This window comes from Mustela lutreola, chromosome 14 (assembly GCF_030435805.1).
Source record: "Mustela lutreola isolate mMusLut2 chromosome 14, mMusLut2.pri, whole genome shotgun sequence".
NCBI classification, from domain to species: domain Eukaryota; kingdom Metazoa; phylum Chordata; class Mammalia; order Carnivora; family Mustelidae; genus Mustela; species Mustela lutreola.
This window is the reverse complement of record NC_081303.1, coordinates 74365904-74387160: the sequence shown is the minus strand read 5'-3', so window position 1 is coordinate 74387160 and position 21257 is coordinate 74365904. Positions and strand designations below refer to the sequence as shown.

The following is a 21257-nucleotide window of genomic DNA, read 5'->3' as shown; positions in this document are numbered from 1 at the left end:
GCTGTAAGAGTCCCATGCACAAGTTTTATCTCAAATGTTCACTGTATGTCTTTCACAGAGGCGTTTTCTGTAAGCCTACTACGGTATCTTAATCCCCCTAGCAACAGCTTCAAAATTGTATCTTATACCTCCTCCTTCCTGTCTCTGTACCGTCAAAGCTGGTCTAAGAAAAACAATCATGTTCACTGAACTCATTTTACATTCCTGAACGCTAACCCCGACTGGACCCTTCGTGCTAAAACCTGTCTCAATCACTCTCCTACACAACAACTTGAAGTCATCTCCAGCCTCACTGACTCTGCTTCCAACCTGACGACGGCAGCAGGAACAATCAAAAGGAAACTGCCACAGGCTCCACCATATTGACACCTACCCACCTGCTGTGTGTGTTCCTGCAGATTCTGCCTTCCCTGTGGTCCTCAAATACTGGCCCGCCTGGGCGGCTCAGCCCCTTAAGCATCCCACTCTCCGTCTCGGCTCAGGTTTTGAGCTCAGGCTGGGATCTCACGTTGGGAGTCCAGGCCCAGCTTGGAGCCTACTTAAGAAGATAACAATAGGGACACCTGGGTGGCTCAGTGGGTTAAGCCTCTGCCTTTAGCTCAGGTCATGATCTCAGGGTCCTGGGATCGAGCCCCGCATCGGGCTCTCTGCTCGGCAGGGAGCTTGCTTCGTCCTCTCTCTCTGCCTGCCTCTCTGCCTACTTGTGATCTCTGCCTATCAAATAAATAAATAAAAGCTTAAAAAAAAAAGAAGATAACAATAATTTAAAAATACATATACTTCTAACCCCTCCCCTCAAGCACTAGGCCTACCCTCTCCTTGCCTTCTCAAGAGCTTTACTAGGACAACTATCCTATCTCCCTTGCACCATCCGCTTCTCCTTTTTCCTCTGGATAATACCAGTCAGCATGAAAACATACTACAGTATTTCTCATCTAAGAAAACTCCTCTTGACCCTCTATCTTCTACCAGCTTCACATTTCTCTGCCCCCTCTCAAAACAAAGCTTCTTCAAAGAGCAGTCCACTCTTGCCATCGCTAAATCCTCACCTTTTTTCTTTGAAACGCACCAATCATAGTTTCACCACCACCTCTCCAAATAAAATGCTGGCCAAGGACACTGACATACTCTATACTACTAAGCACACCGGTCAGTTCTCAGTCCTCTACCGGACCTTGTCACAGAACATGACACAGCGGAACAGCCCCATCATCTCCACACTGACTTCTAGGCGTCCATTCTGGATTCTTCTGCCTTACTGTCTAGTCACCCTCAGTCTCCTTTACCAGGCTCCCCTTCCCCCCACATCAAACACCGGAGCACCCGAGGGCACACTCTTCCTTCCCCATCTACGCTTATTGCTAAATGAACGAATCCAATCTTTCGGCCTTGTACAAATTCCACCCAACATTGTTGATTTACAAGTTTCTATCACTAGATAGAGGCCAGCTGGGACCTCTTCCTAGAACCCCAGAACCCTGTATCGAACTGCCTGCCCAACACACTGCCTAGATGTCTACTGGTTAGACACCACACGCTTCGTCTGCTTCAAATCAAGTCCTCTTCTACCCCGTCCCCGTCCCGGTCCGTTCTTCCCACGGGCTTCCTCATCTCCGCGTATGAATGCAACTCCTGCTGGAAATAGTTGGGCTGAAACTTCCTAAGCTCCTTGAACTCCTTTCTCCCCCGTGACTCACACGCCCATTGTCAGCCGACGGCTCTGCCTTCGGAGCAGCGCACCCTGCGGCTCTCGCTCACCTGACAGCTGCCGCTCAGAGCCACGTGCTCGTCCAGCACCTGGACCACCCAGGAGTCGTCCCTCCACTGGCCGCCCGCCCGCAGCTTCGGCCGCAGCTTGGGCCCTCCGTATCTCCTTAATCTCCTCAACTCAGCAGCCAGGTGACCCTTAGAGCTTGTCGATCGTGTCCTTGCTCTGCTCCACACCCTGTCCACCCTTTCCCATCCCACTCCAAGTGGGAGTCAAAGTCCTTCCGAGGGTCTAAAGGCTTTATTTACTCTGCCCTACAGTCCCCTCTGCTTCTCCTCCGTCTCCTACCAAACTCCCCACTTACTTCCCAGAAGGGGGTCAGAAGCCGTCTCCTCTTCATCAAAGTAAAATACTCCTACCACAGGACCTTTGCAATTATTATTCTGACTAGAACATTCTTTCCTCAGATAATTGCATGATTTGCTCTTTCATGTCCTTCACCTTTGCCTAAATGTAACCTCCTGGAACAGGCAATCCCTGACAATCCTTTATAAAACTTTAAACTACTCATGTCACCATCTTCTTCCAACACTCGATCCTGTTTTCTTTTCCTCCATGGCGCTTCTCACAATCTGGCGAACGACGCATTTATTTACTGTTGATACCTTCCCACTGGGATATAAAAGTGCCTCCAGGAGCTGGGTTTTTTGTCAGTTTAGTTCAATGTAACATCCTAGCACCTAAAACTACACCTGGCATATAGCAGGTGTTCAATAATTATTTGAATTAATTGCATGTTTTTTTGTGGGACATATCTTACTGGCTTTATTTTGTTCCTTTTCTATTTCTTTTCTCCCATGTTTCTTCTTTTTATTTTGTAATTTTTTTTTTTTTTTTTAAGATTCTATTTCTTTATTTGACAGAGAAAGAGATCACAAGTAGGCAGAGAGGCAGGCATAGAGCAGGGAAGCAGGCTCCTCGCAGAGCAGAGAGCCTGATGGAGGGCTTGATCCAGGAACCTGAGACCATGACCTGAGCCAAAGGCAGAGGTTTAACCCACTGAGCCACCCAGGCGCCCCTCCTTTCTTATTTATTTACCTATTTTAAAATAGGCTCCACGCCCAGGGTAGACTCCAGCATAGGTCTTGAACTCACGACCCTGAGATCAAAACATGAGCTGAGACCAAGAGTTGGACTCTTGGAACACCCAGTGGCTTGGTATGTTAAGCCTCCAACTCGTGATTTCAGCTCAGGTCAGGATCTCAGCGCCATGAGATTGAGCCTCAAGTCTAGTTCCAGGCTCAGCGGCTATACATTCTCTCCCTTTCTCTGCCCCCTCCCTGTTCTCTGCCTCTCTCTCTCTAAAATAACTGAATAAATCTTAAATTTAAAAAAAAAAAAAAACAAACAATTGGACACAATCAACTGAGCCACCCAGGCGCTGCATGTTCCTTAATTTTTGATGCCCATCCTGGGTTTCAAGTGACTAGTGCACTGACATACCTGCGTATACCCTTCCGGTCGCTCATGAAAACAAACCTGTTCTAGAACAAAAACAAATAATTTACACAGAAACAATCGCTTTTATATCCAGTACTCACAAGTACATACATTTTTAAATTTCCCTACAATTCTTTTCATAATGAAGGAATTCCAGAACGCATTAGCATATATATGTATAAATGTGAACCAGAATTTCAGTATTTCCTCCAAAGAACTCAAAAGCATTTTTACCAGCACTTACTCACTTTTAACACATTCCAAAGAAGGGTTTGGAGAGCATGATTCTCTTCATTTTAAAATGGAAAAACTGAATCTGAGTGACACAAATTATTATACAAATAGTAGAATATCAATAAACTAAAAAAGAACTAATTTGAAAACACTGATCACTACCCCAGAAACATAGGTAAGAATAGAGAAATTCTATGTCTCCCTAACTTCATCAAAGAGGAGAAAGGATAGTGAGCCTAGGGGCCTATTTTGTGAATCCATCTAGGCAGTGAGACTGGAAAAGCATGACTGGCAAACCGTACATACCAAATTCAAGTGTTTCTAGTAAAGATAAACCCAAATTCTGAAGATACTTCACAACAAAGAATGCTTTTTATCTGCTAAATTTAAACTGCTTGTAAACCAGTCCCTACACCAGCTGCCAGAATGCTGATTCTGAACCTGAAAGCAGCGTTCTCGGTGAATGACACTCTTCCATCTGCACACTAGCTCTTCCACCCAGGGGCAAGGACACGTGCTGCCACACAACGTGATCTGGCTCCTACGACGATATCCACGTCAGAATACAGTTCCAAGGAGAAACACAGAACTAAGACTGCTAGAATCTCTTTGCTCTAAGCAACAAATTCGACATTCATCTCACTCGCAACTTTGGGATTTATAGGATGTCCTCAAATCACTGAAATCATCCAGAACAGTCTAGTCCAAATCCAAAGGAAACTGATACTAAATCTATAGCCTGAAGCCCTTTCACTGAGATCATTTTAGCTGTGAACAAACTGTTTAGAAAATTACTCAGCACCGAGGCGCCTGAGTGGGTCCGCACTCAGCGGGGAGTCTGCTTGTCCCTCTCCCTCTTGCCCCTCCCCCACCAACTCCTGTGTGCATGCGCAAGATGTCTCCATCTTTCAAATAAACAAATGAGATCTTAAAAATAAAGAAAGTTACTAATTGTATTAATAGGATATATACATTATATCAACACAAGGCATGATTACCTTTTTTTTTTTTTAAAGATTCTATTTATTCATGGTGGGGAGGAAGAGAGCATGAGCAGGGGCAGCAGCAGGCAGTGGCAGAGGGAGAAGCCAACTTCCTGCTGAGCAGGGAGCCGATGCAGAACTGGATCCCAGGACCCTGGGTCATGACCTGAGCCGAAGGCAGACGCTTAGCCAACTGAGCCACCCAGGAACCCCAAAGCATGATAATCTAACAGCATATTAGATACTACCTACAAATAGACAAGTAAATCACATTTCATAGTGATCTATGAATGCCCTACTGCTGGCCCGCCGTGAACTGCAACGTGACAAAACCTGGGCAAACCAAGACAAATACCAAATTCTTGATCAGGAATCGCTCAGATTTGTTTTTGCCTTCATGCCCTACGCCCTCTCCAAAGTGATGACTAGTGCCCACCCGCCTCTCCCATACGAATCTCACATTCAAGTAACAAACAATGCATCGGATAAAAATAGACAAATTCAGAGTTAACACAGGCTCTGTTCTGTGAGATACCAAACCATTATGGAAAACAATTCAACTAAGTCTGGAGACCATTCTGTATAGACACCTAGTCTATCACTGGAGGTTGGAAGGGAATAGGCATACTTTGATAAAACACTACTTAGCAAAGCAATATAAAATCAACTCTGTATTCATTAAATACTACAAAACTGAGTCCTTCCAGGAGATGCATTAGTTAAGTAAAAACAAAAACAAAAACCAAACAAAACAACAACAAAAACCTAAAAATTTGCTGAGTTCTTAATATGTGCAAAGCTCTATGCTAGTATTACACAGATGATCTCAGTTACTATTACGATTCCATTTTCAGAGATGAAAAAATAAGCTAATAACCAAAAAAATGCTTGAGCCCAGGTCTGTCTGGCTCTTCTCGAATACGGTGTTCCACTGCCTCCCAAACATGTTTATTCCTGGTCTCAGTCCTCCCCTCTGTGACACCTCGCAGGACACCTCGCAGACCTGCTGTTTGGAACTCATGCTTGTCTTCTGTGATGACACTTGCTTGTCTTCTGCAACCATTATATCATTTCCTTTATGCATTCATCATCCTTAATCTATTCCTTCATTCAGTGGACATTTTGAGAGCCTCAAATATGTCTTGAGAACCACTGTACAAATGGTTGTAAATAATACAATATGGTCCCAGGTCTTACAAACTGTATATTTGAGATAGGGAGGCAGATAAATGACTATTTAAAAATGTGGTTAGAACATAATAAATGTGAAGGTATTGAATATATGAAGTTGTATATCAAGGAAATTTGGAGGAACAGGGAATATACCTTGGAAAAACAGTTAACTTTAAGCTGAGACGCAGTCTAAGTAGGAAATAGCCAGGCAAAATGTCGAGTTAAGTATGTTCCCCAAACAGAGAATAGTATGTGTAAAAAGTCCCTGAAACTGTAAAGATTAACAGTAGATTCACCAAAGTGGGGACAACACAAAACAAAACTGGAAAGCTATATGAAAAGAGCTTTCAGGACAGCTGGGTGGCTGGGTCAGTTAGGTGTCTGCCTTTGGCTTGGGACATGATACCAGGGTCCCAGGACAGAGTCCCACATTGGGCTCCTGGCTCAGTGGGGAGCCTGCTTCTCCCTCTGTGGGTTGCTCCCCCTGCTTGTGCTTACACACTCTCTGACAAATAAACTGAATCTTAAAAACAAAAAAAATAGATTAAGAGCCTGTTGGGCTACCTTAAGGATTTGGAATCCAAAATTAGTTCTGAGCAGAAGAGTAGTAAGATACAACTTATGGGTTGTTGTGTTTTTTGTTTTTGTTTTTTTTTTAAATTTTTATTTATTTATTTGTCAGAGAGCGTGAGCGAGCACGCTCACATGCAGGCAGAGTGGCAGACAGGGGTGGAGAGAGAAGCAGGCTCCACTGAGCATGGAGCCCGACTGGATCTCAGGACCCTGGGATCATGACCTGAGCCAAAGGCAGCAGCTTAACAGACTGAGCCACCCAGGAGCCCCAACAGCTTATACTTTAAAAAACCTCCCTGGCTGCTGTGGAAGAATGATTAGAAAGACAGCAAAACTTGGGGCAGCACATGGGTGTCTCAGTTGGTTAAACGGCAGCTCAAGTCATGATCTCAGGGTCATGAGATCAAGCCCCATGTACCTAGACTCAGCAGGGAGTCTGCTTGAGATTCTGTCTCCCTCTCCTGTTGTCCCCTTCCCCTACTCGAACTCTCCATGTCCAAAATTATGAAGTCTTTAAAAAAAAAAAAAAAAAAAGCAAAGCTGATTCTGGAATACTAGTTATAAAATTCACAGATTAGCAAAGTAGTACTGAAAATTTAAAAAACGGATGAATTAAGAGATACTTCTAAGGAATAACAGATTTGATTTGTCAGCAAGATACAGAAAGGAGGAAGAGAAGCAAAGACTTAAGCAACTGGTGAACGGTTCGGTGGTACCACTCAGACATCCCGACAACAAAGTACTTACCGATGCCCATTGCATGACAGCAACTGGGGACAAAGCAGCGCAAAAACAGGAAAGTCCCCGCCCTCATGGGGCTGACACTATAAAAGCTGTCTGCTCAGATGAGACAGACAGGAGAGGAGACTGAGAGTTCAGCTGAACGTTAAATCTTAGACGGCCGTGAAACATTAAGTACAAGGTCAAGCTGGCAGCAGGGAGCACACGCACAAGACACCCACACAGGGAGGCAGTATGACGACAACATATGAATATATAACAGAGTCTTAGAATGGTTTTCCAACTTGGTAAGAAAGATAATTTATCTGAACTCTCTTTACTATGCAAGAACAACTTTTCTCTCTTTCTGGATAAGTACACTTACCTGAATTATCACATTACAGACTAAACAATGTCAGCAGATTTTTAGCTTAAAATAAGTCTAGCTTGTCTCATCTGTGATAAATTTTGGTCTTCTCTGTGGTCTTTATCAAACATCGTCAGAGACGGTAATCATTGTTCTATTTCTCAACAGTAAAAAACATACAAATTAACTGTGTAAGATCTTTTAAAAAATCACAGCACATTAGTTTACCGCAGCTTTTACACTGTCCAGTCCTACATCGCGTTTCCTGGGACCCATCACACTAGCCAAGTGAACGCAGTACTGCCACTTGCTCAAGTCGGAAACCTGGCAGCCACCCTTGCGTCCTCTCTCACCCCCACCCCGTTCCCAACGTGACCCTAACACCAAAACTTGTGAATTCCACATAATTTCTATTTACACTGAGTTATAAGTCCACTGCCATTCTATCCGAAACAACAACAGATCTTAACAGAATATAGCAGCTTTCTAACTCTGCATATCCACCTTGTTCTCCTCCAGTCCCTGCTCTGAGATGCAGCTAGAAATATGATTTTTAAATAATCTGTGTCATTTCCCTGCTCGACCAAGGGACATCTTCCTGTTAAGTGCTCATGCAGCATTCTGTAAGTCTCTTAACGCTCATCATCCTAGTAAGTTATATGCTTTTTCTGGGTAAATTATACGCTTAACACTCATATTTTCCACTACAGCATTTGTTCCATGAGAATAAGAATCCTCATTGCCTTATTCACTGCAATCTCCTTAGCAAAGTCCCCGAACATAAAAGGTATTCGATAAATATCTACTAGCTGAATTAGCAAACATACACTGCTGTATTTTAAATTACATATGTAGACAAAAACTAAGAGAATACAATGAAAATAAAAATATTAAAGGATTGACATTTTTCTTTAAATATCATATCTTATACTATTACAATTTTTAAAAAAATAGGCACTATGTATATATCACCATGTAATTTGCTCTTCAAAAGTAAAAGGGTAAGCAGTCTGCTAAACCTGAAGATGTTTTATATTGTGCCACTGATCTACTACTCACTGAAATCAGAAAAAGCTAGAATATATTCATAAAGATAACAAGAAAACTTGACCCATGTTTCTAAATAATTTATATAACATAAACTATACTTACAGAGTTGGACAAAGCTGCTTTTTTTTTTTTTAAAGATTTACTCATTTGAGAGAGAGAAGGAGTGGGCGGGTGACCACCGGGAGGGGAGAGAGCATCTCAAGCAGACTCCCCGCTGAGCACAGAGCCCAAAGTGGGGCTCAATCTCACAACCCTGAGATCATGACCTGAGCTGAAATCAAGAGCTGGACACTCAACTGAGCCCCCCAGGTGCCCTGGACAAAGCTTTTTGACTCAACTAGAGAACATCATTTCATTTAAAAAAGAGAATGACAGGGCACCTGGGTGGCTCAGTGGGTTAAGCCTCTGCCTTCAGCTCGGGTCATGATCCCAGGGTCCTGAAATGGAGTCCCGCATTGGGCTCTCTGCTCAGCGGGGAGCATGCTTCCTCGTCTCTCTCTCTGCCTGCCTCTCTACCTACTTGTGATCTTTGTCAAAGAAATAAATAAAATCTTAAAAAAAAAAAAAAAAAGAGAGTGACAACCACCAATAACTCCTAACTTTCAAACTACTAATCACCAGTCAATCTAGCTATTTTCATACCTGCGTATAGTATATATTTCTTAAATTCCAAGACGCCACTGATTTTTTTTTAAGATTTTATTTATTTCTTTGACAGAGTGAGATCATAAGTAGGCAGAGAGGCAGGTGGAGAAAGAGGAGGAAGCAGGCTCCCTGCTGAAAGGAGAGCCTGATATGGGACTTGATCCCGGGACCCTGAGATCAGGACCCAAGCCGAAGGCAGAGGCATAATCCATTGAGCCACCCAGGTGCCCTGCCAGTGATTTTTAAAGAAAAGTCTTCATGATGGTGTGTCTGGGTGGCTCAGTGGGTTAAGCAACTGTCCTCCGCCCAGGTGGTGACCCCAGGGTCCTGGGATGGAGCTCTACATCGGGCTCCCTGCTTGGTGGGGAGCCTACTTCTCCCTCTCCCTCTGCTGCTCTGCCTGCTTGTGGCTCTTGCTCTTTCAAACAAATAAATAAAATCTTTTTTAAAAAATAAATAAATAAAAAGGCTTCATGGATCACTGACCACATTTTCAGGAGAAAAAAATTTTACCACATTAAATATTAAAATTTTACCATATTAAATACATTATCAATTGTGTGATTTCCTAATTTCAGAAACATAAAACTGAGAGAAAAGAATGTGTCTCAAGACCAAGGAAATACTATATTATACCAACAAACTAATTCTGAAAGTCAAAACAAGAAAGCATAGGAGGAGACGGTATTGCCACAAGGGAGCCATGGGGGAAAGGCAGACAGAAAGCATTCCCGAAGCTAAGCCCTCGGGAAAAGTCACACTCACTGTCTCATGGATAATCTAATCAAACCTTACGGGGCTCTTCCTGAGAAGTAAAGTTAACAAAGCTCAGATGTAGAGACTTAACTGTTTTTATTTAAATTAAAAAGGGGGGGGGGGATGGGCTGCTGCTGTTGCAAGGAAGAGAGATGCCGACTTCCATCCCCAGGGAATTCTAAAATGGCAACAAGAGGGAAGTAAAAGTTAGATCACATTTTCCCCATAAATGAGTTACTGCATTCTGACAAGGGTTAGAGGCTGTGACTCCAGGCCAACGCACGTAGTTTCATATTAAACAGAAGAGCCACTTCAAAAGGGCACCATTCACACTGTAAATATCTTACACTTGTTTTTTATAAAGATTTTATGTAGAGAAATGGATAGGAATGTAAAATGGTGCAGACACTTTGGAAAACAGTTTAGCAGCTCCTCAAAAGGTTAAACAGAGCCACCAGAGAGCCCAGCAAGTTCACTGCTAGGTACATACCCAGGAAAATGGAAACATGTGGATCCCAAAAACTTGCACACAAATGTTCACAGCAACATTATCCATACAATGGAATGTCAATCATCAGTAAAGAAGAATGACATCCAGGCCCACCAGGTGGCTCAGTGGGTTAGGTGTCTACCTCTGGACTTCAGCTCACGTCATGATCTCAGACTCCTGAGATGGAGCCTGTGCTGGGGTTTGCCCTCAGAGTGGAGTCTGATTGAGACTCTCTCCCTCTGCCCTTCCCCCCAAGTAAATAAATCTTGGCAGGAGGGAGGGAGAGAGGAAGGATGGAGTACTGGTACATACGACAGTGCAGATGTACCCTAAACATTATGCTAAATAAAAATGCCTATTCCAAAATACAACAGATTATATAACAACAAATCATATGTCCATAAAAGGAAAATCCACAGAGAAAGAAAGTAGATTCATGGTTATCTAGGCATAGGGGAAAAGGAGAATGGAGTGAGTCCTAGCTACTACACGATCGGATGTTCTAGTATTAGGTAGTGGGGATGGTTGTATAACTATGTGACTATACCAAGAACACTAAATTGTACACTTTATTTATTTATTTGAGAGAGAGAGAGTTTGAGAAGGGTGAGGGTCAGAGGGAGAAGCAGACTCCCTGCCAAGCAGGGAGCCCGATGCGGAACTTGATCCCAGGACTCCAGGATCATGACCTGAGCCGAAGGCAGTAGCCCCACCAACTGAGCCACCCAAGCGCCCAGAATTGTACACTTTAAATCAGTAAATTATAGAGGACACAAAACAAATCTCAATGAAGCCATTTAAAAATTTCTGACAGATCAACACAAGGTACCTTGTGGAAAGGGTTCTCTCCCTTGCATAAAAACAAAATAGGGGCTAATGATAATCTTGTAAAAACTTTTTCAGTTAATAGCTTTCAACATGGCAACAAGATGACTTATTTGACATACGCTGCTACATATTCCCTAACTGGCTGTTCACTTAGAGAAAACAAAGTTAGATCCATTCTTTCCGTTATACTCAAAAGTAACTTCCTCATGGATTTAAGAGCTAGATGCAAAAATGAAAGTATCTGAAGGATTTTTGTCACTATTTCTATAGCCTACTGTATAGAAACCTTCCTAATCAAATCAAGAAACTAGAAGCCATACAGGAGAATACTGAGAGATTTGATTATATAAAAACATTACAGGGGCGCCTGGGTGGCTCAGTCGTTAAGCATCTGCCCTCAGCTCAGGTCACAATCCCGGGGTCCTGGGATCGCCCCATGTCAGGCACCTGCTCGGTGGGGAGTCCGCCTTTCCCTCTCCCACTCCCCCTGTTGTATTCCTTCTCTCACTGTCAGATAAATAAATAAAATCTTTGGGGCGCCTGGGTGGCTCAGAGGGTTAAGCCTCTGCCTTCTGCTCAGGTCATCATCCCAGGGTCCTGGGATCAAGTTCCTCACTCAGGCTCTCTGCTCAGCAGGGAGCCTGCTTCCTCCTCCCTCTCTGCCTGCCTCTGCCTACTTGTGATATGTCAAATAAATAAATAAAAATTTTTAAATATATTAATAAATAAGTAAGTAAATAAATAAATAAATAAAATCTTTTTTAAAAAGTAAATCAGTATGGTTAAGAGTCATTTTATAAACTGATAAGAAATTATGTAATACGAGAGATGTGCACAGAGATGTCACAGAAGAAATGGAAATAAACAGAAACACAGAAAGAAGCGCCACATCGTTAGTAGTGAGGGAGGTATGAGCTACAACAAGACAGTTTTCACTCATCAGTTTGGTAGAAGTTTAAAACACTGATACAAGCAAAAACAGCAAAGTATACAGGAAAATAAATACTAGCGGCCTCCACATGTGTTCTGGAAAGCAATTCTTACAGCATCTAGGACAATTTTTCATACTCTAGACTTCAATAGCAACTTTAAATACTCTTATCATAGAAAAACAAAAGCACCAATAAATGCTTATTACAGCACTGCATAATGTGGCCACAGAAAAAATTTAAATATATACACACACACACACACACACACATATATATTCACACGCACACAAATACAGAACCACGTCTACCTTTTTTCAGGAAAAGAGCAAGCGTCATGTTACACGTGCAGGGAATAGGAAGAAAACCAACCACGTGTATTTATATGCATATGGAATTAAGTACAAATGATTATACACACACCAGCTAAAAGCACTGGTTATTTTAGGGGTAAAGGTTTGGAAATAAAATTATGTGTATTTTTCTTGACATATTACAGAATTTGTATTAGTTCCATAATTAGGCCAAAATTCAATAAAAACACATTTTTATAAGATCTAAGATACACAGAGCTACCATGTCCGTACCTCTCGAAGTCTTACTGTTGTGTTCACATCTACATGAAATTGAGCAAAGTAACACAATTAACAGTGGACCACTTTCTAACTCCAATATTCTGCCACTGACTAGCTACTTCCTTAAAACATTCCTCTCCTGTTCTTTTCCATTCAATAGACAGCTGCGCATTACACACTTTTTTAAAAAAATTATTATTATTTTATTGTGGTAAGAAGATTTGCCGTGAGATTTACCCTCTTTACAAATTTTTACGTGTGCAATTCAGTACTGTTGACCACAGGTACATCGTCGTCCAGCATACCTCCCACTTACTCATCCTGCTTGACTGAAACTTCACACCTGCTGGTAAGGAATTCTACATTTCCCCCACTAACTACCTATCTCATCAAACTAGAGCACCACCTCCCCCTTTCTACAGGGGAAAAAATTAATTGGACTTCATAAAAATACAAACTTCTATTCATCAAAAGAAACCACCATGAGATTAAAAAGGCCACACATTGGATAATGTCACGTGCAAGGCACATACTGCAGAAAAGGAATGCGTTCAGAATACGTATTAAGAGCAGGTACTTTACCAAAAAAGATACTCAAATATGCAACAAGCACTGAAAGATGCTCGACCTTACCAATAATCAGGGAAATGCGAGTCAGTACCACAATGTAATACTACTTCGCACTAAAACGGCTCAAACGAAAGAGAATGACAAGTGTTGGTGCAGATGTGGCAAACGCAACCCCATGCATTCCTGCACAGTTACAAAGTCATACAATCAGTTTGGAAAACTGTGTGACAGTATTTACTCAACATAAAAATATGCTTACCCTGTGGCCCAGCAACTCCACTCCCAGGCATGTGCCAAAGAGAAATGAGTGCGCACTGGTCACCAAAAGAGGGGAGATGGCCAGGTAAGGCTTCACAGCAGCAACTTGAACCTTGTCTCAGAAGATGGGAAGGTGTTCTCTAGGCAGCCAGGCACTGGGAGGAACATGAAAGTCATGGAGATATAAACGAACTGTGTTTGGGAAAGATGACGGCTCCAAACAGCTGCAGCACAAGGGCAAGAGACCCAGGGAGACGCCGCTGAAGGGGCCGACAGGATCCTGAAGGAGGAGCTCAGCAGTCTGTTATGCCAAGAGACACGCTGGGATTCGGATTCAGAAGTCACATTCAGAAAGGGGTGTGGGATGTAGCTAGGGAAGCCAGTCAGGGTGGGGCACAGAGAGCAATGCTCACTTTGCTGCCATCTTACCCGGCGTGAAGAGAACTGCTTTTCTTACATCCAGCCCGTCATCTCTAGCACCGGTGTGCTGCTGTAACTACTGATCCTCCAGAAGTTACTGTACTACCGAAATGGTGAAGGGGGGGGGGGGGGGGAGTAGTGGACAGATGAGTCCAGCAAAGATTTACTCAAACCATTCTCCACAACCACCACTGCCCTTACGTGAGTTCACCTCCGCTTTTTTTTTTAAGATTTTATTTATTTATTTGACAGAGAGAGAGAGAAAGAGCACACAAGCGAGGGAACGGCAGAGGGGGAGGGAGAAGCAGGCTCCCCGCTGAGCAGGGAGTCCGACGTGGGGCTTGATCCCAGGACCCCGGGATCACGATATAAGCCAAAGGCAGGCGCCTAACTGACTGAGCCACCCAGGCGCCCCTCGCCTCCGCTTTTAAGAGCAATCACGTTGAACATCAGGTAAAGAACACAGCCGCCATTCTGTAGCATTCGTAACTGAGAGGACTAAGAAACAAGGGGTGTTGGCCTACAACAAAAATTGCCTATAAACTCCCCAAAATCATACAGCAGAACTTCTATGTGTATATATGCGCTTTTGGGGAAAGCGTATAAAAAGATTCACTGTATTCTTAATGGGGCCCATCACAACTGCTGCTGCTGTTGCTACTACTGCTACTATTATTACTACTACTAGTACTATTACTACTACTACTAACACTACTACTACTACCATCATCATCATCCTCTGTTTTTGAGGCCAGCTGCTAAGGTAAGGCACAGAATGGATACCCAGGAAACTAGAAGATGCCCCTTTTGAGCCATCTAAGTCTCTGTGAACAGTTTCCAGATTTTTGTGAAATAGATTCATCTAGAAGTATTTTTAGAAGCTTATCTGAATCCCAAATCATATTACCCTCTTACACATCTCGGTTTCTACTTAAGAAGATCATCTCTAAACTATCTGGAAATTTGGGGCAGTGTTTTCTTAAGGACACCATTTACCCGGAAGAGAAACGGCTCTCTAATGCACACACCTGATGATTCGGACTTTGACTTGGGAAAGAGAACTCGTACACGACGGACCCTTAATTCTTCAGTGATTTCTATAAAATTGCAACAAGATGTCAGGTAAACCCTGGGGGAGTATGTTGTTATTAGAAATGTTTCCCTTCAATGTTATGGAATTAATTTCTCTTCCTGGACTGACAAAGCCCAAAACTACTAGCCTTTCAGGCACAGTGCAATTCAACAGATGGGCCCTGCACGTTCCTAATGGCTGAGGGGGACCGGCCAGCGGGAAGTCATGCACTCAAGCGAGACAGGATCTGCTTCATGCGGTAGCTAAGAGGACTTCTGGTAGGGTTTAAATCAACCCCACAAAATAACCTATATGCTGTGATCTGGGCTGTAATTTCTATTCCTTTCCATTTTGGACACCACAAATACATTAAAAAAAAAATTCCTACCCAAGCCCAGATGTCCCCAAATATGCAGCAAGTAAACCTAAACAATATTAAGTCCCTAATACCTTCACAAATTGGATCTTACAAATGTATTCTCAGATGTTAATGTGTTGATTCAGCAAGTCTACAGATGAAAAACCAGCTTCATTAAAGGAAGGTTTAACAATGCCCAGTGACAGACCAGAGAAGAAAACAGGACACAGCCTGACCTCACTCTAACTTGTCCAAGCCAGGAATGGTTATCATGCAAATGGATAAGAAGCTTCAGGTCTTCTGATACTTCCTTATTTTATTACTAGTTTTTACATTTTATTTAAGTCATCTCTACATCCAACATTGGGCTCAAACTCACCACCCTGGGATCAAAAGTTATATGCTCCTCCAACTGAGCCAGCCAGGCCCCCCAAAACTTCATTATTTTATAAATTTCTATTTCTTTATTTTAGTTTATGTTGCCTTCCACAATGGATATCTAGGAAGGTAATGACCATTCTGGCCATCTTTTCAGGGTAATCTAGTAAAAATAGGCACTGTGTTTTAGTTTCACATAAAATGAGTGTTCTGATCTCGGAACAATCAAAAAGCTATTTGACAGAAAATAAATCTGCTCTTCAACCACTTTTTTTTGTCTCTGTCTTTACTAGTACTTGCCAGCTTTTCTTAAGAAAGTATTATTTGTGAAATTATCACACTATTCTTTCAGCCGAGGCAGTACGGATTAAATACCTCTAAATGCCAAAGAATACTCCACAATTCATTCCAAGAACTTCATCTCCTGTCTACACTCACTCTCCTGGTGATCTCATCAAGTCCCATGGCTCTAAATCCCTCTACCTGATCACGCTACCCTGATCAACTACCAAATTTCTATCTGCCCCAATCCTGATTTTATAGATCAAACTTCCTACTCAATACCTCAACCAGAATAGAATTAGAAATAGAAGTAACAGAAATAATAGGAAAGTCAGTACACATCCAAAACAAATTCTTAATTTTTGCACTCTTGCAACCTGCCCCTCCCGGTGTTCCAAATTTCAGCAAATGTTCAGCAAAACCCAATGTGAAACCATCATTTTACTCACACCCCACAGCCAATCCAAGTTCTCATCCCCCCACCGTTAAGAACAGATGGCGACCCGGTCTCCCTGACACCACCCTAAGTGCTCCTCACAACCCTCTCTTGCCTCAAGTGTCACAATGGCCTACCTGGCCACTCTGGTTGCCTCATTCTTGCCTTTCAAAGGGTACATCACTTCCCTGCTCAAACCTCCCAACAGGTTCCTATCAAATCTAGAATAATCTAGAATAAGATCTAGTTACTGAGTCAAGTCTTCTAGGTCTCTCCGTTACATAGCCCAGGCTAACCTCTTTACCTATCTCCTATCATTCATCCCCACCTCGTTTCCTCTGTTCTAGCCCTTTCTCATTTCTTAAACACAAACATACTACTGCCTGAGGGCCTGTGCTGTCGCCCCAGACGCTGCCTGGCAGCATTCCGGTCTCCACTGCAGTACCACTGCCTCAAAGGACCTCCCTAACCACTGACCCCGCTCCACTTCACTTACATGTGCTTCACAGCACCTGCTGTAGAGATGCTATGACATTATATCCATTTATTTAATATCTTACTCAAAGTGAGCTCCAATGATTTTTTTCTAAGTAATCTCTACACCGAAGGTGGGGCTTGAACTGAAGACTCCGAGATCAAGAGGTGCACGCTCTAGCAGCTGAGCCGGCCGGATGCCCCTGAAAGCAATGATTTTTGACTGTTTTTTTTTTTTCACTGCTGTACCCCCTGGGCTTAGAACAGTACCTGGTGTAACGTAAGTATACAATTAATATTTACTGAATGAAAGTCTACATGTTCCTTCTGTTAGAAGGCATAGGAGACAGAATGTTAGTTTTAATTTTTATTTGACTCTGAACAGAGGAGTTAATCTACTGATGTCCCAAAGGACGAACTGCACGGTAGATCGCCTGGATAAAACATAGGCAGATAATGGAGGGCCTCAAGAGGAAGAGGGTTTTGTCCTAGAACTGACTTGCTCTGGTATAAAATAATCATATTCCAAGACATTCTTTCAGAAAGTTTTACAATACCTTGCTTGAACCACATGTAGATGATGGTAGCACACTGCAGCAGTACTAAAACATCTTGTTCTGGAAGAGTAAAATGAAAATGCTCAAGGACCTTGTCTGGTTCATTCTTTACTGTATCCTAAAGTCTAGCACATACTAAACACTCAATAAACGCAGGTGGTTTAGTGAAAGCAACAGGTTCTGCTTTGGAAGGATACACCAGGCTTCTAAAAACCAAAGAGATGATCAGATTTAAAAACAGAACTATGCTGGAGTGCCTGGGAGATTCTGTCAGTAAACCGTCTGTCGTCAGCTCAGGTCATGGTTTCAGGGTGCTGGGACTGAGCCCTGCTTCGGGCTCCTGCTCAGCGGGGACTCTGCTTCTCCCGCTCCCTCTACCATGCGCATGTGTGCTCTCTCTCAAAGAAATAAAACCTTTAAAAATAAATAACTACAGGGGCGCTTGGGTGGCTCGGTGGGTTGGGCCTCTGCCTTCGGCTCAGGTCGTGGTCTCGGGGTCCCCGCGTCGGGCTCTCTGCTCGGTAGGGAGCCTGCTACCTCCCCACCCCTCTCTGCCTGCTTGTGATCTCTCTCTCTCTCTGTCAAGTGAATGAATGGAATCTTAAAAAATAATAATAAATAAATACATACATACATATATTGAAAACCATCCTAACTAAACCCAATTCAGTTCAAAGACAAAGTTCTCTGCCCTAAAAACTTCAAACTGAAAGATATATTCCTGTTCACTTTAAAGACAAGTACTTGATTTGGTAAAAAGCAGCAGCCAAACATAAAAGCCCAGTCTCAGGGCTCCTGGCTCAGTTGATTAAAGCATGTGATTCTTGATCTTGGGGTTGTAAATTCGAGTTCCATGTTGGGTCTACACAGAGATTACTTAAACATAAAATCTTAAAAAACAAAAAAAGCCTAGTCTAGAGTTAAGTGAGAGAACACAAAAGTAGAATTCACAGGTGAGGGAAAGTAAGAGAACATAAATTGAGAATTAGAAAAAATACATATATATGTAACAAAGTTGTTTATACATACTTTTAAAATGTATTTTACATGTTCTTACTTCCTATAAGCATCATATGCATGCTAGATCATTTATTTTCCTTTAAAAAATTTCTCTTTCTAGGAAATAAGAGAACTAGTCATAGCAAATCTGTATTATGTACTTGCTACATGACACACATGACGCTACCTAAGCACTTCTCATATATTACCTGGTACAATCTCTCAACAACCCTGTGCTGTATTACCATCATCTTACAGTCAAGAAAACCAAAGACCTTAAGTATTTGCCTGAAGATTACACCGTAAGTAGCAAAACTGGGGCCTGAGCCTAGTCAATCTGATTTCTGAGTCCATGATCTTAATCACTATTTCAGATTTTCAACAAACTGAGGGGGAAATGCACCAATGTGTGGGCTGGGAGATCTGCTCACTCCTCAGAAAAGCAATCCTACCAAGTCTTCACTGGCTGGACGCATATAATGCTAATGGATGACGCCCCGATGAGGATGGGGAAGGGGTGGAGTGTTCTAGTAGAAGTTTTTTGAATAACTAAAACATAACAATTATTTTCTTGACTTTAATCTTTGTGAGAAATAACCTTTATTTAACAGTAACAGCGTATTATGATGTTGTCTAGGCAGAGTGTGTGGAACACAGCTCCACTGTTGTTCTGTGGATCTCTTAAGTACAAAACCCAACCTTACATGGTACTGAGGACACAGGAAATCCTAGGAAAACAGGCAGAAAGTGCAGATCCGAACTGCAGCTCCTAACTCATCCTGCTATGTCATTCTCATTTTTATGCCTTCCCAGGTGTCTTCTGCTATCAAGAACGTCTCCTCTAAGCCTTACTGAGTAACTCGTATTTATCCTTGAAGACCTGGCTCTCCCCCTTGCAGGAAGCTATACTTAACCTTTTCGTTCTCTCCACAGAGTTAATAAATTTCTCCCTTCTCTACCTGGGAGAAATGTACTATACTATGTATTGTAGCGTTTGTTAACATGATGATCTTCTTACTAGATTCACTACTTTCTGAGGCAGGAAAAAAAAAAAACCTTCTCTTTTCCTAACACCTAAGTACAGAAATAGAAATGAGATGAGCATCAGAAAAATGTCAGCCGGCTGAATGAGAGATGAATAGAAAAAATACTTTTTATTTGTCTTTTTTCATTTTTCAAGATTTTTTAAAAAATTTATTTGACAGAGAGAGATCACAAGCAGGCAGAGAGGCAGGCAGAGAGAGAGGGGGAAGCCGGCTCCCCGCTGAGCTGAGTGCCTGACGCGGGGATCATGACCTGAGCCGAAGGCGGAGGCTTTAGCCATTGAGCCACCCAGGCGCCTCTATTTGTCTTTTTTAAAGTAGGCTCCAGGCACAAGATGGAGATCAAGACCTGAGCTGAGATCGCGAGTCCAATGCTCGACAGACCGAGTCACCTGGGTGCCACAGAAAGAACACTTGCTGAACAGAATTTAACTGTGACTTTATCTACATTTATATAACATTTTTTCTTTCCACACACAAAGTTAAATTAAATCTCTCCTTGTAGTTTCAAGGTGATTACTCTTTTTTCTTTGATATGTTTCTGCATCTAAACTTTAACTTCCTCAAGTGCTGTCACTTCACTTGGTGTAATCTGCACTTAAGATGTACATCCTCCAATCTTCTTTGAAGACCTTTATATTCCATAAAATATGTACCCTGGAATTATCATAAATGACTGATTCAGTCCCCCATATCCTCAAATGTCAGAGTTAACAGTTTCTTCATTCAAAGACAATCTTTTAAATTCTCTCCATTAAGCACTATTAGGCTTCTTATATTAGTAAACATTTAAATTCTGGTGCTTCCATTTTCAGCAATGCTCAATTTAAGAAACCATATCATAAGGAATATCATCTCCATATTCTAAATAATGTCCCTTGTAACAAGAAGCCAACAATATAGTTACTTTCTAATCTGACACTGTCCACCTGGGGTTTTAGGAAATTAGGACAGAAAGAGAAGAGTGATTTGGTACCAAGTGTGGAAGACATAAAATGTAAAACAAGTCAAAAACTCATGATTTATTTACTGTGGGACTATAAGATATAACAAAAGATAAGTTAATCAAAGTTTCACTAGTGACAGAACTCACACTCATAATTTTAACTGTCATCTTTTTATAGAAGACTAAATTCTACTTTATTAGTAATCACTTCAAATCTCTATGTTTGATTTATCTTTGTAACAACAGGAAATGTACTTTCTTTTTCTACAATGTTTCTATCCTCATCATAATTGCGAATGGTTTGTAGTTAACAACTGACGCAATGGTACGGACTTTCAATTGTCTACAATTAAACTTTCAAAATTCAAAACAATGTTATTTCATACCATCCAAGATGAATTTAAACCAATTTCAGCTCTGGTTCAACATCTCCAGTATTATCTGATTTCTCTGTGGTAATTAGATTCAGTTAGAAAATCAAGAACAAGAAGAACTCAAAAATGTTTTCAGCATCTTGTTACTAGCACTTAAAAAAAAAAAAGACTATAAGAGACACATTATTTCTCACTTGTACATTAGAAAAAAGCTGATAAGCTTTTCTGGCAAACACAGGAACTGTTTGCATTTTTCAATGCAAACATCTAAAAGGCAGTGAGGTGAATTCTATTCCGTTCATTTCTTATAGTTTGCAGAGGCAATCCTTACACGTAAAATGGATTAGAAGTAGTTTCATTCCGCTTATCATCACTTTAATTTAAAAAGTTATAGAGCTCTAACTATGGAGAAATATTTCTCCATTAAAGTGTAAAAAGAATGCATACACTGAAGTATTTATGAATGAAATTATATAATATCTGAAAGATTTGCTTCAAAATAAGCAAAAGCAGGGGAGGCGAGGTGGCCGCGAGGCCAGCAGGTAGGGACTCAGGGTAG

The 21257-nt window shown here is 41.8% G+C and overlaps 1 protein-coding gene and 1 long non-coding RNA gene across 2 annotated transcripts in view; one reads left to right on the top strand and one right to left on the bottom strand.

The window, feature by feature from the left end:
- The window catches only part of ASH1L (ASH1 like histone lysine methyltransferase), a 168684-nt gene extending 154188 nt beyond the window's left edge, over positions 1–14496 (bottom strand). The window contains exon 1 of the mRNA XM_059146914.1: positions 13361–14496. The gene's annotated coding sequence lies outside the window, so the exon portion shown is untranslated. The remainder of the gene's footprint in view (positions 1–13360) is intronic.
- Positions 14497–16424: 1928 nt separating this feature from the next.
- LOC131815221 (uncharacterized) lies at positions 16425–19312 on the top strand. The gene is made up of 3 exons (XR_009347610.1): positions 16425–17059; positions 18457–18637; positions 19149–19312. It is a non-coding gene; the product is annotated as an uncharacterized LOC131815221 (long non-coding RNA).
- The last annotated feature ends 1945 nt before the right edge of the window (positions 19313–21257 follow it).